Below are 22,088 nucleotides of genomic sequence, written 5' to 3'. Positions count from 1 at the left end.
ACTGTAATAAATTATAAATTACTTTAGATCTAATCTAAACATATTTATGATCAAAATCATTCATAAAAATCAGTTCGCCTTCTTCATGAAATTGGATCACAACGACACTCCTACACATCATAAAAGAACCTATCGAATGGATAATAGAGAGATTAATCTCTTTGATCTCCTGTGATCGAACGGTCTGATTATCTTATCAATCTGAATACTAGGCTACTTAGATCTAAAATTTAATTTTACATGTAATCACTATTGGAAAATATGTCGCAAAAGCCAATCGTCAATCTATTGACAGTTGAGCAACCTTGTATTGTAATTGATTTGTTAATAAATAAAATATATTTTTGATATTTTCATCATAACTTTTCATCTTCTAATGAACTCTGTTGTTGTGATGAAGTTCTTAGGACTATTTAGGTTTGATAAAGAGAGAATTTATCGATTAGTCCTTAAAACTGTTGACGACCAAATGATAGGCTGTTAATAAGGACGACAGCTTCTATCGAGCATAGGTCGTTGTAGGCCATATGGGTTGGTTGTCCTCTTAACCAAAGAGTGTGGAGATACTGGTATGATAGATAGATGAGATGTAAGGGTACATCATCATTGAACGTGACCAACTCCAAAGCATTCTGCTATCGAGAATATTTCTGATGGGATATAGGTATAAGTGTCTCTTAGACCTGAGATCGTCTCAGTGACTTGCAAGCAACTTACTGTGCTTTGGTACTGGACTAACTGAATTTCTAATTCAGTGATGGAAGGCTTTTGGATACAGTCAACTACTTACGAAGTCGGAGTGTGATCAAGATGAGATTGACCACTCCAAGAGTTGGAGAAGAATGAGTCGTTGTATTTCAATTTAGCAAAACCTTGGCCAGAATAATCCATTAGATGGATTTGATATTTTGAAATACAATGTGGACAACCTGATTAGAGTTGACAGTTGAACTCTGAGGTATTCTATGATCATTTTGATCAAGGAGATGAATTATTTGGAAACTATATCCACATGGGTTCTAAGGATGTTGTTCTACACATTCATCCTACCCGATCGTCGAGTACCATTGCTAGATGGTCACTTCGATTGGTATAAAAATTTATTTTTATACTATCAACTTAGGTTCAAATCTATAAGGTCACACATATTAGAGTTCACAATCTGATCGGATGGTTGATCAACGATTAAGAATCATTCTAGGGTTAAACGATCAATACGATTGACATTTAACCTAGTGCAAGTGTTGCAGGAGGATCGATTCGCAATTTGATTGCTAATTGACTTAATTTGATTAAGCCAATGGGTTGAGATTAAGTCTAATTGAATATGATTTAATTAGATTTAGTTTGATCTTGATTCAATCAAGTCCAGTCAGTTTATTGGATAAGCCAAGTGCAAGAAAAAACTAGTCCTAGTTCAAATAGGACTTGGGTCAACCTAATTTCTAATTCAATTAGAAAATTAAATCAGATTTAAATCTAATTTAATCTGATTAAATTAGGCTCTTAATTATATTAAGACTTATTTTAATTAGATTGATTTGGTTTTTATTAGATTTGATTTGAGAAATCAAATTTGAACAAGTCATAGATTGAATCCAAGTAAGACTAGGATTCCACTTTGGGCCACCTTAGCCCCCCACGCCCACTCTCTCTTATTTTATGCAATAAAACTCTCTCTCCTAGGTCTTCATGCATGCACAAAATTTTCTTCTCTTTCTCTCTTACATGAAATATGGTTGTGGATCAAGTCAAAGTAGGAATTAGTTTGGATTTCAAATTCTATGAGATAGAGTTTTAGGAAACCAAAACTCTTTCCTTATGGCACTGATTTTACCCAAATTTTTTTAGAATTTTCATGGATTTTATGGCACATAATATGTGCCCTTTTCTGATGGTCCACAATAGAAAAAGAAGGAGGGGACGCCCAAGAGTTGGGCACCCCTTGTCTTGTCTTGTTTGGATAATTCTTGACTAGGTATTTGACCTAGAAAAGAACTCTTCATATCTGTCTATTTAAAATGAATTTTTTTTATAAAATTTTTGTGGAAAATAAAGCATTGAGAGATTTTTGGGGCATCCAAAAATCAAGGAGAAAGAGTCTTAGAGCGTGGAGATCTAATAGATACAAAACTAGGTGTCTGGGTTAGAGCAAAGAGAAAAGTAAGAGGGTCTTCTTCTAGAGTTGCTGGGTTCATCTCTTCCCTTCCTCCATCTGTAAGTTTTCTAAGAGTATCTCATATAAAACTCTTTCTCCTACTTTTCATCTTTGGAAGAGTCCAAATCAAGTAGAGGGAGACATCTGATCAACCATCGAAGAAGGATCAGTATAGTACTAGCATACTGTGCTGATTTCCTGGATCAGAACTTCTGATGGAGATTCGTGAGCTCGTGTGGATGACTCCTAGAGGGTGGATGCATGTGCGGCTTGCAACATCATCCTCAAGCTCAGATTAGTAAAGTTAGAATTTCTAACTTGCAAGGTAATAGATCTGATCTATTATATTTTACATACATTAGATGTAGTATAAAAACATATTGATATGATCAACATGTAGTTCTTGCTCTTTATATTTTAATTTCTGATTTAATACCATATAATAATCATGTAATAAGATCTTAGATCTAAGAATTTTCTAATTTTATAAGATAAATTTTGATTTATTTTAGTCTTTCGCTGCATGATTTGAAAAAAGTTTCAAGATCTAACCCTGAAACCCTAAATCTGGTTCCTTCAATTGGTATCGGAGCCTAGGTTGTTTATTACATGATTATTTATAAATCCACATGATTATTTCTTAGATTAGATCTAATCTATAATCTGATTGTTAAATCTGAAATTAAAATTTTTTAGATCAATCACGAACTATAGGTTGTCCTATTGTAAGGTTTATCCCTTACAGTGTAAAGGTTGTCCTAGTTCATATAGATCTATCTCTAATCATAAATTTATTAGATATTGTTGGGTATAAAATGTCCACAGCCGAAGTCCTCAGCAGGATCAGCTCCAGGAGGTCCGCCCGGACTCCTACGGGAGTCGGGCATCGTCGCCAACGCCAACGGCTGCAGACAGACTTCGTCCGAACTCCTACAGGAACCGGACTCCGCCAACAATTTCAACCGCAAGTAGACTCCGCCCGGACTCCTACAGGAGCCGGGTTCCATCCTCAACATCAGCTGCCGGTAAGCCTAGTCTGGACTCCTACGGGAGCCGGACTTCGCCTTTAACTTTAATTGCAGAAAGACTACGCTCGGACTCCTACGGGAGCCGGGCTTCGTCCTCGACTCCAACGGCTGCAGACAGACTTCGTCCGGACTCCTACGGGAGCCGGACTCCGCCAACAATTTCAACCGCAAGTAGACTCCGCCCGGACTCCTATGGGAGCCGGGCTCCGTCCTCAACATCAGCTGCCGGTAAGCCTTGTTCGGACCCCTACGGAAGCCGGACTTCGCCTTTAACTTTAATTGCAGAAAGACTCCGCCCGGACTCCTACGGGAGCCGGGCTTCGTCCTCGACTCCAACGGCTGCAGAGAGACTTCGTCCGGACTCCTACGGGAGCTGGACTCCACCAACAATTTCAACCGCAAGTAGACTCCGCCCGGACTCCTATGGGAGCCGGGCTCCATCCTCAACATCAGCTGCCGGTAAGCCTTGTCCGGACTCCTACGGGAGCCGGACTTTGCCTTTAACTTTAATTGCAGAAAGACTCCGCCCGGACTCCTATGGGAGCCGGGCTTCGTCCTCGACTCCAACGGCTGCAGACAGACATCGTCCGGACTCCTACGGGAGCCGGACTCTGCCAACAATTTCAACCACAAGTAGACTCCGCCCGGACTCCAACGGGAGCCGGGCTCCGTCCTCAACATCAACTGCCGGTAAGCCTTGTTCGGACTCCTACGGGAGTCGGACTTCGTCTTTAACTTTAATTGCAGAAAGACTCCGCCCGGACTCCTACGGGAGCCGGGCTTCGTCCTCGACTCCAACGGCTACAGACAGACTTCGTCCGGACTCCTACGGGAGCCGGACTCCGCCAACAATTTCAACCGCAAGTAGACTCCGCCCGGACTCCTACGGGAGCCGGGCTCCGTCCTCAACATCAGCTGTCGGTAAGCCTTGTCCGGACTCCTACGGGAGCCGGACTTCGCCTTTAACTTTAATTGCAGAAAGACTCCGCCCGGACTCCTACGGGAGCCAGGCTTCATCCTCGACTCCAACGGCTGCAGACAGACATCGTCCAGACTCCTACGGGAGCTGGACTCCGCCAACAATTTCAACCGCAAGTAGACTCCGCCCGGACTCCTACGGGAGCCGGGCTCCGTCCTCAACATCAGCTGCCGGTAAGCCTTGTCCGGACTCCTACGGGAGCCGGACTTCGCTTTTAACTTTAATTGCAGAAAGACTCCGCCGGGACTCCTATGGGAGCCGGGCTTCATCCTCGACTCCAACGACTACAGACAGACTTCATCCGGACTCTTACGGGAGCCGGACTCCGCCAACAATTTCAATCGCAAGTAGACTCCGCCCGGACTCCTACGGGAGCCGGGCTCCATCCTCAACATCAGCTGCCGGTAAGCCTTGTCCGGACTCCTACGGGAGCCAGACTTCGCCTTTAACCTTAATTGCAGAAAGACTCCGCCCGGACTCCTACGGGAGCCAGGCTTCATCCTCGACTCCAACGGCTACAGATAGACTTCGTCCGGACTCCTACGGGAGCCGAACTCCGCCAACAATTTCAACCGCAAGTAGACTCCGCCCGGACTCCTACGGGAGCCGGGCTCCGTCCTCAACATCAGCAGCCGGTAAGCCTTGTCCGGACTCCTACGGGAGCCGGACTTCACCTTTAACTTTAATTACAGAAAGACTTCGCCCGGACTCCTACGGGAGCCGGGCTTCGCCCTCGACTCCAACGGCTGCAGACAGACTTCGTCCGGACTCCTACGGGAGCCGGACTCCGCCAACAATTTCAACCGCAAGTAGACTCCGCCCGGACTCCTACGGGAGCCGGGCTTCGTCCTCAACATCAGCTGCCGGTAAGCCTTGTCCGGACTCCTACGGGAGCCGGACTTCGCCTTTAACTTTAATTGCAGAAAGACTCCGCCCGGACTCCTACGGGAGCCGGACTTCGTCCTCGACTCCAACGGCTGGAGACAGACTTCGTCCGGACTCCTACGGGAGCCGGACTCCGCCAACAATTTCAACTGCAAGTAGACTCCACCCGGACTCCTACGGGAGCCAGGCTCCGTCCTCAACATCAGCTATCGGTAAGCCTTGTCCGTACTCCTACGGGAGCCGGACTTCGCCTTTAACTTTAATTGCAGAAAGACTCCGCCCGGACTCCTACGGGAGCCGGGCTTCGTCCTCGACTCCAACGGCTGCAGACAGACATCATCCGGACTCCTAAGAAAGCCAGACTCCGTCAATAATTTCAACCACAAGTAGACTCCGTCCGAACTCCTACGGGAGCCGGGCTCCGTCCTCAACATCAGCTGCCGGTAAGCCTTGTCCGGACTCCTACGGGAGCCGGACTTCGCCTTTAACTTTAATTGCAGAAAGACTCCGCCCGGACTCCTACGGGAGCCGGACTTCGTCCTCGACTCCAACGGCTGGAGACAGACTTCGTCCGGACTCCTACGGGAGCCGGACTCCGCCAACAATTTCAACTGCAAGTAGACTCCGCCCGGACTCCTACGAGAGCCGGGCTCCGTCCTCAACATCAGCTGTCGGTAAGCCTTGTCCGTACTCCTACGGGAGCCGATCTTCGCCTTTAACTTTAACTGCAGAAAGACTCCGCCCGGACTCCTACGGGAGCCGGGCTTCGTCCTCGACTCCAACGACTGCAGACAGACATCATCCGGACTCCTACGGGAGCCGGACTCCGTCAATAATTTCAACCACAAGTAGACTCCGCCCGAACTCCTACGGGAGCCGGGCTCCGTCCTCAACATCAGCTGCCGGTAAGCCATGTCCGGACTCCGACGGGAGCCGGACTTCGTCTTTAACTTTAATTGCAGAAAGACTCCGCCCGGACTCCTACGGGAGCCGAACTTCGTCCTCGACTCCAACGGCTGCAGACAGACTTCGTCCGGACTCCTACGGGAGCCGAACTCTGCCAACAATTTCAACCGCAAGTAGACTCCGCCCGGACTCCTACGGGAGCCGGGCTCCGTCCTCAACATCTGCTGCCGGTAAGCCTTGTCCGGACTGCTACGAGAGCCGGACTTCGCCTCTAACTTTAATTACAGAAAGACTCCGCCCGAACTCCTACGGGAGCCGGACTTCATCCTCGACTCCAACGGCTGCAGACAGACTTCGTCCGGACTACTACGGGAGCCGGACTCCGCCAACAATTTCAACCGCAAGTAGACTCCGCCCGGACTCCTACGGGAGTCGGGCTCCATCCTCAACATCAGCTGCCAGTAAGCCTTGTCCGGACTCCTATGGGAGCCGGACTTCGCCTTTAACTTTAATTGCAGAAAGACTCTGCCCGGACTCCTACGGGAGTCGGGCTTCGTCCTCGACTCCAACGGCTGCAGACAGACTTCGTTCGAACTCCTACGGGAGCCGGACTCCGCCAACAATTTCAACTGCAAGTAGACTCCGCCCGAACTCCTACGGGAGCCAAAATCCGTTTTCAACATCAGCTGCCGGTAAGCCTTGTCCGGACTCCTACGGGAGCCGAACTTCGCCTTTAACTTTAATTGCAGAAAGACTCCGCCCGGACTCCTACGGGAGCCGGGCTTCGTCCTCGACTCCATTGGCTGCAGACAGACTTCATCCGGACTCCTATGGGAGCCGGACTCCGCCAACAATTTCAATCGCAAGTAGACTCCGCCCGGACTCCTACGGGGGCCGGGCTCTGTCCTCAACATCAGCTGCCGGTAAGCCTTGTCCGGACTCCTATGGGAGCCGGACTTCCCCTTTAACTTTAATTACAGAAAGACTCCGCCCGGACTCCTACGGGAGCCGGGCTTCATCCTCGACTCCGACGGCTGCAGACAGACTTCGTCCGGACTCCTACGGGAGCCGGACTCCGCCAATAATTTCAACCGCAAGTAGACTCCGCCCGGACTCCTACGGGAGCCGGACTTCATCCTCGACTCCAACGGCTGCAGACAGACTTCGTCCGGACTCCTACGGGAGCCAGACTCTGCCAACAATTTCAACTGCAAGTAGACTCCGCCCGGACTCCTACGGGAGCCAGGCTCCGTCCTCAACATCAGCTATCGGTAATTCTTGTCCGGACTCCTACGGGAGCCAGACTTTGCCTTTAACTTTAATTGCAGAAAGACTCCGCCCGGACTCCTACGGGAGCCGGGCTTCATCCTCGACTCCAACAATTGCAGACAGACTTCGTCCGGACTCCTACGGGAGCTGGACTCCGCCAACAATTTCAACCGCAAGTAGACTCCGCCCGGACTCCTACGGGAGCCGGGCTCTGTCCTCAACATCCGCTGCCGGTAAGCCTTGTCTGAACTCCTACGGGAGCCGGACTTTGCGTTTAACTTTAATTACAGGAAGACTCCGCCCAGACTCTTACGAGAGCCGGGCTTCGTCCTCGACTCCAACGACTGCAGGCAGACTTCGTCCAGACTTTTACGGGAGCCGGACTCCGCCAACAATTTCAACCGCAAGTAGACTCCGCCCGGACTCCTACGAGAGCCGGGCTCCGTCCTCAACATCAGCTGCCGGTAAGCCTTGACCGGACTCCTACGGGAGCCAGACTTCGCCTTTAAATTCAACTGCAGGTAGACCTCGCCCAAACTCCTACGGATACCGGACCTCACTACCGACTCCAACCAAACTTCGGCCGATAAGTCTGGACCCCCTGGCAGGCCACAGTAACGGCCACGATTTGGCCCCACTCCCTGCGGCGGGCCCTACGCGGCTCCATTACTCCCTGGCAGACCACAGTAACGGACAACACTGCTCCGCTCCCTGCGGCGGACCCTACGCAACTCCATTACTCCCCGACAGGCCGTATTAACGGCCACAATTCTGCTCCACTCCCCGCGGCGGATCCTGTGCGATCCCACCACTGCATGATGAGTCACGACAGCGAACGTCGCTCCACTCCCCGTAACTGACTCCACGTGGCACACCCCGGTGATAGCCACGGGTCCACTCCACTACACTTCGCAGCAAACTCCGTCTGACCCTGGGCAGCTCACTGCCAGACGGTTACGGATGTCGCTATCAGACTACTGCCCCCTCTGCCTATAAAAGGGGACCCCAGATACGTTATTCTATAAGCTTTAATCTTTCATCTAAAAACTCTGCTAAATTCTCCATTCGAGCACTCCATTCTTGTTGAGGCAGAGAACTGACTTGAGCATCGGAGGGTCTTGCCGGAGCAACCCCACCTCCGGTTTAGACTTCCTTTGCAGGTCCCGACGACGACCGCGACTTCCCCGACTCCAGCTTCTCCGGTGCAAGCGGATTTTTGCACCAACAGGATTGGTGCTAGAGGAAGGGCCTGTGTCTTCGCAGTACCCGTGTTCTTAAAGGAGCGCTCAGCGGATCCACCTCCGATCGTCTCCTCCGACACCCACTCCTTGTTTCCCCCCACGGGATCCGTACTTGATGCCTCCTCACAAGGCATCCACGCGACGGTCCACGGCCTCCGCGGCTAGATCCCAGGCTCCGACCTCCCCTCCTGTTTCTCAACCTCCTCCTCCTCCTCCGGCGGTGGCGGTCGGTGCGGAGCAATTTGACCTGCTGGCGCAGCAGGTCAGAGGCCTCACCGAGGCTGTGCAAGCTATGCAGCAGCAGCAGCCGCAGGCATCGGTACGTCCGGAAAGGGCATCCCCGGAACACCAGAATCCGACGACGGGGCGGGCCACCTGGTCCAGCCGCCCCGTCCTTCCTGGAAAAACGAACCCGAGGGTAGAGAGCCCTCAATCGGACCACGACTCCACCCCTGGAAGATCCCTGCCCCCGTTCTGCCAGAGGACCCTCGAGACTCGAAGTCGAGAGGATTTCCTGGATCGGAGGCTTCAGGAGATGAACCGGCGGATCGAAGAACTCCGCCATGCACCCCCCACTTATGGTGAGGATATTTGTACTGACCCTCCCTTTTCCCAAATGATCATGCAGAAACCAATCCCGCCAAACTTCGAGCTTCCCCAGTTTGAAAGCTACGACGGGACTTCGGACCCGGTTGATCATCTGGAGGCCTTCCGGACGATGATGCTGCTTCACAGTGCTCCTGACGCCATCTTATGCCGGGCCTTCCCATCCACCTTGAAGGGAGCAGCGAGGAACTGGTACTCGGCTTTGAAATCGGGTACCATCTTTTCCTTCGATCAAATGAGCCACCAATTTATGGCCCATTTTGTCAGCAGCCGGCGCCCCCGGAAGGGTTCGAAATCTCTCATCAACATCAAGCAAAGGGAAGGGGAGTCCATTCGGGCCTACATCAACCGCTTCAACATCGCGGTGCTGGAGGTCCGGAACTTGGACCAATCAGTCGCAATGGCCGCCCTGAAGGGTGGCCTTCAGAAGAATGACCTTTTATTCTCCCTGGAAAAGAAGTATCCCAGGGATTTTGCTGATTTGCTGGCCCGGGCCGAAGGGTACGCCCGAGCAGAAGAAGCCTTCAAAATGAAGGATGAAGAGACGGCGAGGGAGCGGCAAGCGGGAGACTCGAGTAAGCCCGCAATTGAAAAAAGGCCAAAGGAAGCCCGGCTGCGTTCTCGATCCCCTCCTGGCCATAAGCGCGCCCATACTCCACCCCAGGCGCGCAGGCAGAGAAGCCCGGATCGTGGGGTTCGACGGGGTTCCCCATTAGGGAGATTCCGCAACTACGCCCCCCTCAACGCCTCGAAGGCCCAGGTATTGATGGAGGTCAGGGAGCAGCTCCCTAGGCCGGAGAGGATGCGCACACACCCCGGGAAGTGCAACCCCAACAAGTTCTGCCTCTACCACCGCGACCACGGCCATGACACAGAGGAATGCATCTAGCTCCGGGACGAGATCGAGGAGCTCATTCGGCGAGGTCGACTCGACAGGTTCATTTGATGCAGGCCTGAGGGTAGAGGAGATCGGCCAAGGGCCCTTCTGCAGCCTGAGCCGTCAAGAAGGGAGGAGCAGCCCGGGGACCGACCTCCCATCGAGACCATCGACTCCATCACTGGAGGACCTCTCGGAGTAGCCGACCTCCCACGACCGTGAAACTTGGAAAACTTACGGGTGTACTACCAATAACTTCATTTTAATTGAAAGTTGCATACCTGCATGTCTTTAAACAATTCGCACAAACCGTGTCAGAAGCGAAAGAGAAACATCATCCCGACAAAGTCGAAGGCCCGGTTCCATTTAGACCGGATGGGGGGAGAGGCCTTACAACGCCCATATGAGCCCCCACAGCCCTGTTAGGGACAGGAGGAGAACCTCGCCCTAACTTGAGCAAAGTCGAAGGCCCGATTCCATTTAGATCGGATGGGGGGAGAGGCCTTACAACGCCCATATGAGCCCCCACAGCCCTGTTAGGGACAGGAGGAGAACCTCGCCCTAACTTGAGCAAAGTCGAAGGCCCGGTTCCATTTAGACCGGATGGGGGGAGAGGCCTTACAACGCCCATATGAGCCCCCACAGCCCTGTTAGGGACAGGAGGAGAACCTCGTCCTAACTTGAGCAAAGTCGAAGGCCCAGTTCCATTTAGACCGGATGGGGGGAGAGGCCTTACAACGCCCATATGAGCCCCCACATCCCTGTTAGGGACAGGAGGAGAACCTCGTCCTAACTTGAGCAGAGTCGAAGGTCCGGTTCCATTTAGACCGGATGGGGAGAGTGTTGGGTACAAAATACCCACGGTCGAAGTTTTCAACAGGATTAGCCCTTGCAGACTCCGCCCGGACTCCCACGGGAGACGAGCACCGTCACCAACTTCAACTGTCGGTAAGATCCGCCCAAACTCCCACGGGAGATGGGCTCCGCCTACGACTCCGACCCCAAGGGGGACTTCGCCCGGACTCCTACGGGAGCCGGGCTTCGTCGCCAACGTCAACCGCCGGTAAGATTCGTCCAGACTCCTACGGGAGCCGGACTTCACCTTTAACTTTGATTGCAGAAAGACTTCGTCCGGACTCCTACGGGAGCCGGACTTCATTCTCGACTCCAACGGCTGCAGACAGACTTCGTCCGGACTCCCACGGGAGCCGAACTTCGCCTTGACTTCAGCAAAGAAAAACTCCGAGCGAAAAGAAAAAAGGAAGGCAACGGACTATGACAGCTACGATTGGAAAACGGATAGCGATCGAGGTACAGAAAACTCTGTCACCACAAGGACTGGGGCTCCCACAGGGAGTCCCAGCTTTTGAAAAAGTTTTCGACACAAAACAGGACAACCTACTTAGGGTGACAGAAGCTCGAATCCCCAAACTCAAACCCTAGGAGGGACCTCAGGCCCGATTGGCCCCAAGCAAGCCCACAGCCATTGACGGGAAAATGACAACCAGGTATCTTCGAACGGCGTAAAAGTCAAAAAGGAGCTCGGCAAATAACAATCCAACACGAATAAAAGAGACCGTCGATGACCTTGGGACGACGTGAAAAAGAAAAGAAGAAAAGAAGGAAGAGAGAAAAAAGAAGAATAAAGAAGTTCGACAGACGACTACCCGATACAAGATGCAGACGAGGTAACAAAATCTCCTTTTCATTTTTCAGCTGACAGGATGTACGTTACAAGACCCGGTGGCCCAAAAAAAAAAAAAAATGTATACATCATTGCAAGTCTCGCGAACACGGTTTGGAAAGGATGCACCGGAGGCCACTTCAAGCTGCAAACTTCTCTTCCCAGCCGCGTCGTCCAGTACGTGTGATGGGCTCATCGGCTTTCGCCCCATCTTGTTTCGCTCCACCTCCGAAGTCCCAACCTCAGGGGGAAAAGGATGGGATAGAATCCCGAAGACGGTAAGGGCAACGGCAGCGGCGACGAAGACCTATTTCAAGAAGAACCGGAGTCACCCTGGGGGCAACGGTGGCGCCAGAAATATGCGTCATCACTGAATACTCCGTGGTAGCCGTCGTCCAAAATGCTCCGGCAAGGTTGGCATGCGCTACTTCCACCATCCTCGCAACAGGTTCTACTGCCCCACCGTCGACGTCGACCGCTTCTGGTCCCACGGCCACGACGACATCAAGGATCCCGCCACAGCTTGCGACGACAGCTCCACCCTCTTGACCAATATCATCCCTCCTTGCTACTTCGAAATTCTCGGACAGAATACCTTTACCGGCGGCCTCCGTTGTTAAACCCCTATTGTTGAAGGAATTCTTCCTTGAGCCCCCTTTGAAACGATGGGGATCCTCAGCGGCCACTTGATGACCGACGAACTCACCGACCGCTGTTCTCCTCCTCGCCTTCCTCCAGGCCCTATACATCCCTTCGAGGATGGCCTCCGGAGTGGAGGGCATGACGTGGGATCCCCTTAGAGAAGAATCAAGGGGCTGAAGACAGCGAGGGCTGGTGCGGAGGAAGTGGCTGAATAGTTAGGCTCTCAGATGAAAGAAAGATGCTGTCCTTTCGGCAGGATGGAGCCCCAAAGGAAGAGTAGGGGGTTTAAATAGCCAGCGGATCTTAGCACAGTTATGGCGGCGGGTGTCCCTAGGCCAACTGGTGCATGCCACGTGTCCCACTCGCCGCTATCGAGGATTGACTGTTCGCAAATTTCTGTAGCGCAACACTTGGGATCACGTTTCGACGGGAGTTCCGAAAAGACTCTTCAGGTCGCCCCGATCCGAAAAGACTCCAGCGCACGCACATTTAATGCCAAAATATCTGGGGGCGGCAGTGCACGGGATTCGAGGGGATGATTTCGACTGTACCCATCCCTCTCTGAACTTCCTTCGTTCAAAATTCAAACTCGAAAGTAGGGGACTGGTGTTGGGTATAAAATGTCCACAGTCAAAGTCCTCAGCAGGATCAGCTCCAGGAGGTCTGCCCGGACTCCTACAGGAGCCGGGCTTCGTCACCAACGCCAACGGCTGAAGACAGACTTCGTCCGGACTCCTACGGGAGCCGGACTCCGCCAACAATTTCAACCGCAAGTAGACTCCGCCCGGACTCCTACGGGAGCCGGGCTCCATCCTCAACATCAGCTGCCGGTAAGCCTAGTCCGGACTCCTACGGGAACCGGACATCGCCTTTAACTTTAATTGCAGAAAGACTCCGCCCGGACTCCTACGGGAGCCAGGCTTCATCCTCGACTCCAACGGCTGCAGACAGACTTCGTCCGGACTCCTACGGGAGCCGGACTCCGCCAATAATTTCAACCGCAAGTAGACTCCGCCCGGACTCCTACGGGAGCCAGGCTCCATCCTCAACATCAGCTGCCGGTAAGCCTTGTCCGGACTCCTACGGGAGTCGGACTTTGCCTTTAACTTTAATTGCAGAAAGACTCCGCCCGGACTCCTATGGGAGCCGGGCTTCATCCTCGACTCCAACGGCTGCAGACAGACTTCGTCCGGACTCTAACGGGAGCTGGACTCTGCCAACAATTTCAACCGCAAGTAGACTCCGCTCGGACTCCTACGGGAGCCGGGCTCCGTCCTCAACATCAGCTGCCGGTAAGCCTTGTCCGGACTCCTACGGGAGCCGGACTTCGCCTTTAACTTTAATTGCAGAAAGACTCCGCCCGGACTCCTACAGGAGCCGGGCTTCGTCCTCGACTCCAACGGCTGCAGACAGACATCGTCCGGACTCCCACGGGAGCCGGACTCCGTCAACAATTTCAACCACAAGTAGACTCCGCCCGGACTCCTACGGGAGCCGGGCTTCATCCTCAACATCAGCTGTCGGTAAGCCTTGCCCGGACTCCTACGGGAGCCGGACTTCGCCTTTAACTTTAATTGCAGAAAGACTCCGCCCGGACTCCTACGGGAGCCGGGCTTCGTCCTCGACTCCAACGGCTGTAGACAGACTTCGTCCGGACTCCGACGGGAGCCGGACTCCGCCAACAATTTCAACCGCAAGTAGACTCCGCCCGGACTCTAACGGGAGTCGGGCTCCATCCTCAACATCAGCTGTCGGTAAGCCTTGTCCGGACTCCTACGGGAGCCGAACTTCGCCTTTAACTTTAATTGCAGAAAGACTCCGCCCGGACTCCTACGGGAGCCGGGCTTCATCCTCGACTCCAACGACTGCAGACAGACTTCGTCCGGACTCCTACGGGAGCCGGACTCCGCCAACAATTTCAACCATAAGTAGACTCCGCCCGGACTCCTACGGGAGCCGGGCTCCGTCCTCAACATCAGCTGCCGGTAAGCCGTGTCCGGACTCCTACGGGAACCAGACTTCGCCTTTAACTTTAATTGCAGAAAGACTCTGCCCGGACTCCTACGGGAGCCGGGCTTCATCCTCGACTCCAACGGCTGCAGACAGACTTCGTCCGGACTCCTACGGGAGCCGGACTCCGCCAACAATTTCAACCGCAAATAGACTCCGCCCGGACTCCTATGGGAGCCGGGCTCCGTCCTCAACATCAGCTGCCGGTAAGTCTTGTCTGGACTCCTACGGGAGTCGGACTTCGCCTTTAACTTTAATTGCAGAAAAACTCCGCCCGGACTCCTACGGGAGCCGGGCTTCGTCCTCGACTCCAACGGCTGCAGACAGACTTCGTCCGGACTCCTATGGGAGCCAGACTCCGCCAACAATTTCAACCGCAAGTAGACTCCGCCCGGACTCCTACGGGAGCCGGGCTCCGTCCTCAACATCATCTATCGGTAAGCCTTGTCCGGACTCCTACGGAAGCCGGACTTCGCCTTTAACTTTAATTGCAGAAAGACTCTGCCCGGACTCCTATGGGAGTCGGGCTTCATCCTCGACTCCAACGGCTGCAGACAGACTTCGTCCGGACTCCTACGGGAGCCGGACTCCGCCAACAATTTCAACCGCAAGTAGACTCCGCCCGGACTCCTACGGGAGCCGGGCTTCATCCTCGACTCCAACGGCTGCAGACAGACTTCGTCCGGACTCCTACGGGAGCCGGACTCCGCCAACAATTTCAACCGCAAGTAGACTCCGCCCGGACTCCTACGGGAGTCGGGCTCCGTCCTTAACATCAACTGTCGGTAAGCCTTGTCCGGACTCCTACGGGAGCTGAACTTCGCCTTTAACTTTAATTGCGGAAAGACTCCGCCCGCACTCCTACGGGAGCCGGGCTTCGTCCTCGACTCCAACGGCTGCAGACAGACTTCGTCTGGACTCCTACGGGAGCCGGCCTCCGCCAACAATTTCAACCACAAGTAGACTCTGCCCGGACTCCTACGGGAGCCGGGCTCCGTCCTCAACATCAGCTGCCGGTAAGCCTTGTCCGGACTCCTACGAGAGCCGGACTTCGCCTTTAACTTTAATTGCAGAAAGACTCCGCCCGGACTCCTACGGGAGCCGGGCTTCGTCCTCGACTCCAACAGCTGCAGACAGACTTCGTCCGGACTCCTACAGGAGCCGGACTCCGCCAACAATTTCAACCGGAAGTTGTCTCCGCCCGGACTCCTACGGGAGCCGGGCTCCGTCCTCAACATCAGCTGCCGGTAAGCCTTGTCTGGACTCCTACGGGAGCCGGACTTCGCCTTTAACTTTAATTGCAGCAAGACTCCGCCCGGACTCCTACGGGAGTCGGGCTTCATCCTCGACTCCAACGGCTGCAGACAGACTTCATCCGGACTCCTACGGGAGCCGGACTCCGCCAACAATTTCAATCGCAAGTAGACTCTGCCCAGACTCCTACGAGAGTCGGGCTCCATCCTCAACATCAGCTACCGGTAAGCCTTGATCGGACTCCTACGGGAGTCGGACTTCACCTTTAACTTCAACTTCAGATAGACCTCGCCCAAACTCCTATAGATACCGGACCTCACTACCGACTCAAACCGAACTTCGGCCGACAAGTCTGGACCCCCTGGCAAGCCACAGTAACGGCCACGATTTGGCCCCACTCCCTGCGGCGGGCCCTATGCGGCTCCATTACTGCCTGGCAGACCACAGTAACGGACAACACCGCTCCACTCCCTGCGGCGGACCCTAGCAACTCCATTACTCCCCGACAGGCCGTATTAACGGCCATAATTCTGCTCCACTCCCCGCGGCGGATCCTATGCGATCCCACCACTCCATGACGAGTCACGACAGCGAACGTCGCTCCACTCCCCGTAACTGACTCCACGTGGCACACCCCGGTGATAGCCATGGGTCCACTCCACTACTCTTCACAGCAAACTCTGCCTGACCCTGGGCAGCTCACTGCCAGACGGTTACGGATATCGCTATCAGACTACTGCCCCCTCCGCCTATAAAAGGGGACCCCAGATACGTTATTCTATAAGCTCTAATCTTTCATCTAAAAACTCTGCTAAATTCTCCGTTCGAGCACTCCATTCTTGTTGAGGTAGAGAACTGACTTGAGCGTCGGAGGATCTTGCCGGAGCAACCCCACCTCCGATTTAGACTTCCTTTGCAGGTCCCGGTGACGACCGCGACTTCCCCGACTCCAGCTTCTCCGGCGCAAGCGGATTTTTGCACCAACATATATGATCTAGATTAAATTTATAATTTATTAGATTTAAAAGATATTTAAATCTAAAATAAAATTTCTTTATTAATAATTTCCATGCAAAGAACCATCATATATTTGTCTGAAAAATTTGCATAATTTAAAGTTAAAATTATTTCAATTATATGAACTTGTTTAGATTAGATCTAAAGTAGTTTCATGCTTATTTTATTTACATTTTGATTATGAATCAAACATACAACTTGATTGGTAAAACCATGTTATAAAAATATTTTATAAATATAAAAATTATTTTTGAAAAGTCGAACCCCAACCCTCAGCCCAAAACTTAATTGAGAATTAAGAAGTTATTTGATTAGGTTCTAGGATTATGAATTGAAGAACCTAAGATACAAACCATAACACATTGGGTTAATGGGTTAGTAGGAATTAGATCCATTAATTGGGTTAGACCTAAGGTTAGGTTAAAGATGGACTTAATTAGAGAATTGACTAAATCTAATCAATTGTTGTCTTAGATTAGGTCAAGGATTCTCTAGATCAATTATAATAGTTGTAGTTGGTCAAGTCCATGTCTTTAACAAGAACCAAGTAGACTTGATTCTTGGCTAAGCAGTCTAGCACAAACTGTTAGGTTGATCTAATTGAAATAAATTAAACCAGTTGATGTCTAAGGTAAACCAGACTAGTGGTTTTTAATTGGCAGCCCGCTTATCTGGTCATTTCTGATGGTGTCTAAGGCAAGCTTTGGCAGACCCTCCCACCGATCGAACTTACCTGGCCTCTTGGTGAAATTATATTTTGATCAGATCACTTGATTATTCGAGCTGACCCATGTCAGCTAGGTAAATCAGTGTGACTGATTTAGGTGCTCCTAGACCAGCCCTTTTAATGGTCTCCCTTAAGCTGACTTGGTGAAGCCAGTGAGAGGATCATGATAAGTTGGTTCATCTGACCTCCTCCTCTAAATCAATTAAATCCTCTAAAATTATTAGGTCCTTAAAATGAAATAGTTATGGTGATAACTAGATCATAGCCTCCCATTAAGTGGATGATAATGGATCCATCAGTTGGATAATCATTGGAGGCCCAAAGGCCTGGTGCTTATTGGTTGATGGAATTGTCATTCATAATATGATTTCTTGACTGTATCTTTCTAAATGGTGGTTAGGTTAACCAACCAAAGTTGGGCCTAATCATTCATTGGCTAGATGGGCCAAGTATGGTCATATTAATGGTTGGACCTAACCAGACCTTTTCAGTGGAGGTCAAAGCCTACTGATTAGGGACTGGGGCAAAATTAAAATTACTAAAAATTATTTAGAAAAATAATTAGTTATGAACCTACCTTTAGATGTATATGGGTTGCCAACCAAAGTTGAGCTTATGTGCAGTCTAAGTGGATTCTAGTACCCACTAAGAAATTAGGATAATTCTTTGAATTGGAGGTACAGGCTATCAATTCGAATAAAATAGTGAGAGAAACCTTTTGATTAAAGTCCAAATCTTTAGGTTTAATGAATCAATTACTAATTAGGTTATGGTTTTCCTTTGTGCAGATATGGCCACTTCCCTATCGCTCTGATCATTGTTGGACAATGATAATTTGGTAGGATCCAACTTCGGTAGCTGGTATCGAAAATTAAAGATAGTCCTGGAGTATGAACGGATCCTATATGTGATAACAGATCTTGCACCTGAGGAGCTAGCTGCCAATGCACGTAGAACAGTTAGAGACACTTATCAGAAGTGGCTCAGTGATCGAACCATGATGCGCTGCATCAGCTGGCTGCCATGAGCAACGAGTTCAGTCACAGATTTGAGATGGCTCAGCCAAAAGACATGCTTCAAGTGTTGGAAGATGCCTTTGGCACACCCGATGATGTAGAGAGACACAAGACTAGTTGTGCCATCTTCAATGCCAAAATGTAGGATAGTGCCTCTGTCACTGATCATGTATTGTACATGATCGAGCTGATGGAGTGTTTGAGCAAGCTCGGTTTTTCCTTGCATGAGCAGCTTGGAAAAGATGCAATACTGAACTCGCTGCCCAAGTCTTATCTCCCATTTCTTACTCATTATAGAATGACAAAGCCTGAAGTAAACTACCATGAGTTACTGGGGTTGCTTCAGAACTTAGAGAAGGATCACCAACTCCACAAGGAGTCGATGAACTTAGTGAGAGGTTCGTCTTCTGGCTCTCGACCCTTTAAGAAGGGAAAGAAGAATAAGAAGAAGAAAGTGAAGAAGGTGCAAGTTCAGGCTAGGACATCAGTGCAGGGCCAGACCAGAAAGATCAAGCTCGAGAAGAGTCAAGCTGAATACTTCTTTTGCAAGAAGCGGGGGCACTGGCAAGCACCCTAGATTAAATAGTGTATCAGATATCTACTTATACCACTGTACGCTAGGTCATATAAACAAGAATAAGATAAACAGGTTGACTCAAGAGGGAATCCTTGAAGTCAGTGATTGTGAATCACTACCAACCTGTGAGTCCTGTCTTCTTGGTAAAATGATCAAGTCACCTTTTACTAAAAAAGGTGAGAGAGCTATTGAGCTCTTGGGCCTAGTACATACTGATGTATGCGGGCCCATGAGCACAAGTGCTAGAGGTGGATATTTTTACTTCATCACTTTCATGGATGATCTATCCAGATATGGATATGTCTATCTGATGAAACATAAGTCGGATTCATTTGAAATATTCAAACGATTTCGAAGTGAAATAGAAAAACAAACTGAGAAGAGTATTAAAACTCTTCGGTTTGATCGAGGAGGAAAATACTTTTCTGATGGATTTCTCACATATCTAGGAGAGAATGGGATTCTCTCCCAATGGACTCCTCCAAGAATACCACAGCATAATGGTATGTCTGAAAGGAGAAATCAGACTCTATTAGACATGGTCCGATCTATGATGGATTTTGCCAGCTTGTCGATGTCCTTCTGGGGATATGCACTCGAATCGGCCTGTTATCTGTTAAATAGGATTTCAAGTAAGTCTGTAATTAAGACTTCATATGAGATATGGATAGGACATAAGCCAGCACTTTCACACCTTAGGGTCTGGGGGTGCCCGGCCTATGTCAAATGGTTAGTTACAGATAAACTTAGACCTAAGTCTGACAAATGCACATTTATAGGATACCCCAAAGAGATCAAAAGATATTTTTTCTACCATACTGATGAACAAAAGGTGTTCGTCAGCCTTAAGACAATCTTTTCAGAAAAGAAGTTCCTTGATGAAGGAACCGTTGCCTCTAAGGTTGAACTTAATGAAGTCCAACAGGTAGAAGAACCGACACCAATAGTTGAACCAGAGTTGGATTTGATTAGATAAGATTTGGAGCCCAATGTACCTACACCATTAAGATGATCCGGTAGAGTACCACGTCAGCTGGACAGATACTATGATTTCTTGATCCGGGATGATGATCCCATCGAACTCACTGAGAATGATGAGGATCCGATCACCTATATGGATGCAATGAAGAGATCTAATTTTGAAAAATAGCTTGAAGCCATGAAATCTAAAATGGAGTCCATGAAGGTCAACGATGTATGGACATTGGTTGACCCACCTGAAGCGGTTAAACCCGTTGGGTGTAAATGAGTTTTCAAAAGGAAGAAGAGTACAGACGGAAAGGTGGAGACCTATAAAACATGTCTGGTTCTCAAGGGGTATCGTCAACATTATGGTATTGACTATAACGAGACGTTCTCCCCTATGGCAATGCTCAAATCCATTCGGATAATGCTTGCAATAGCTGCCCATCTGGATTATGAGATCTGACAGATGGATGTAAAGACAGCTTTCTTGAATGGAGAGATGATCGAAGAGGTGTATATGATACAACCTGAGGAGTTTACATCCACAGATGAGTCCAAGGTGTGCAAGCTTCAGAGATCTATTTATGGATTGAGGCAAGCTTCTCGAAGTTAGAATATGCATTTTGATAAGGTGATCAAAACATATGACTTTGTTAAGAGCAGAGAAGAGTCCTACATCTATAAATGGTCAAATGATCAAGTTGTGGTATTCCTTATCTTGTACATGGATGACATTCTCTTAATCGAGAATGACATCCCCGCACTATAAGGAATAAAAGTTTGGTTGTCATCGTAGTTCTCCATGAAGGACTTGGGTGAAGCATCCTACATCCTAGAGATGAAGATCTATAGGGATAGATCTAAAAGGATGCTTGGATTATCCCAGTCCACGTACATAGATACTGTGCTGAAGAGGTTCAGCATGGAGAATTTCAAGAAGGGCTATCTACCGATAGGCCATGAAATTTCTCTCTCTAAGAAGGATTATCCGACAACTCCTAAAGAGAGAGAGCATATGAATAGAGTCTCATATGCTTCGATCGTGGGATCTATCATGTACGTCATGATATGTACAAGACCAGATGTGGCGTACTCACTAGGAGTAGTGAGTAGATACCAATCTGATCCCAGAAAAAACCACTGGAAAGTGGTTAAAGCCATCCTTAAGTATTTGAGAAATACTAAGGACCAATGGTTGGTTTATGGCAAGTCAGATCTGAAACTTATGGGGTTCACAGACTTTAGCTTTCAATCTGACCACGATGATAGCAGAAGCATGTCAGATTATATCTTTACTCTAAATGGTGGAGTCATTTGCTAGAAGAGTTCCAAACAGCATACTATAGCAGACTCTATTTGTGAAGCGGAGTACATCGCAGCATCGGATGCTGCAAAGGAAGCTATATGGCTGAGAAAATTCATCACCGAGCTCGAAGTAGCACCCTCCCTTGATGGTTCGGTCCTGCTCCACTACGACAGCACTGGTACCATAGCTTAGGAAAAGGAACCCAAAGCACACCAACAGATGAAGCACATTTTCTGCCACTTCCATCTGGTCCAAGAGATCGTGGATCGAGGTGACGTCGACCTTCAGAAGATCGACGGAAAGGAGAACCTGACCAACCCCTTCACTAAAGCCCTAGCAATAAAAGAGTTCGATAATCACAAGTCGAAGATGAGTATTAGATACTGTGCCGAGTGGCTTTAGGACAAGTGAGAGTTGTTAGAAAATATGTCCCAAAAGTCAATCGTCAATCTATTGACAGTTGAGCAACCTTGTATTGTAATTGATTTGTTAATAAATAAAATATATCTTTGGTATTTTCATCACAAGTTTTCATCTTCTAATGAATTCCGTTATTGCGATGAAGTTCCTAGGACTATTTAGGTTTGATAAAGAGAGAATTTATCGATTAGTCCTTAAAACTGTTCATGACCAAATGATAGGCTGTTAATAAGGATGATAGCTTCTATCGAGCATAGGTCACTGTAGGCCATATGGGTTGGTTTTCCTCTTAACCAAAGAGTGTGGAGACACTAGTATGATATACAGGTGAGATATAAGGGTACATCATCATTGAACGTGACCAACTCCAAAGCATTCTGCTGTCCAGAATATCTCTGATGGGATATAGGTATAAGTGTCCCTTAGCCCTGAGATCGCCTCAGTGACTTGCAAACAACTCACTGTGCTTTGGTACTAGACTAACTGAATTTTAAATTCAGTGATGGAAGGCTTTTGGGCA

This window comes from Elaeis guineensis, chromosome 14, assembly GCF_000442705.2.
Source record: "Elaeis guineensis isolate ETL-2024a chromosome 14, EG11, whole genome shotgun sequence".
In the NCBI taxonomy this organism is placed as follows: domain Eukaryota; kingdom Viridiplantae; phylum Streptophyta; class Magnoliopsida; order Arecales; family Arecaceae; genus Elaeis; species Elaeis guineensis.
This window is presented reverse-complemented; position numbering follows the sequence as displayed.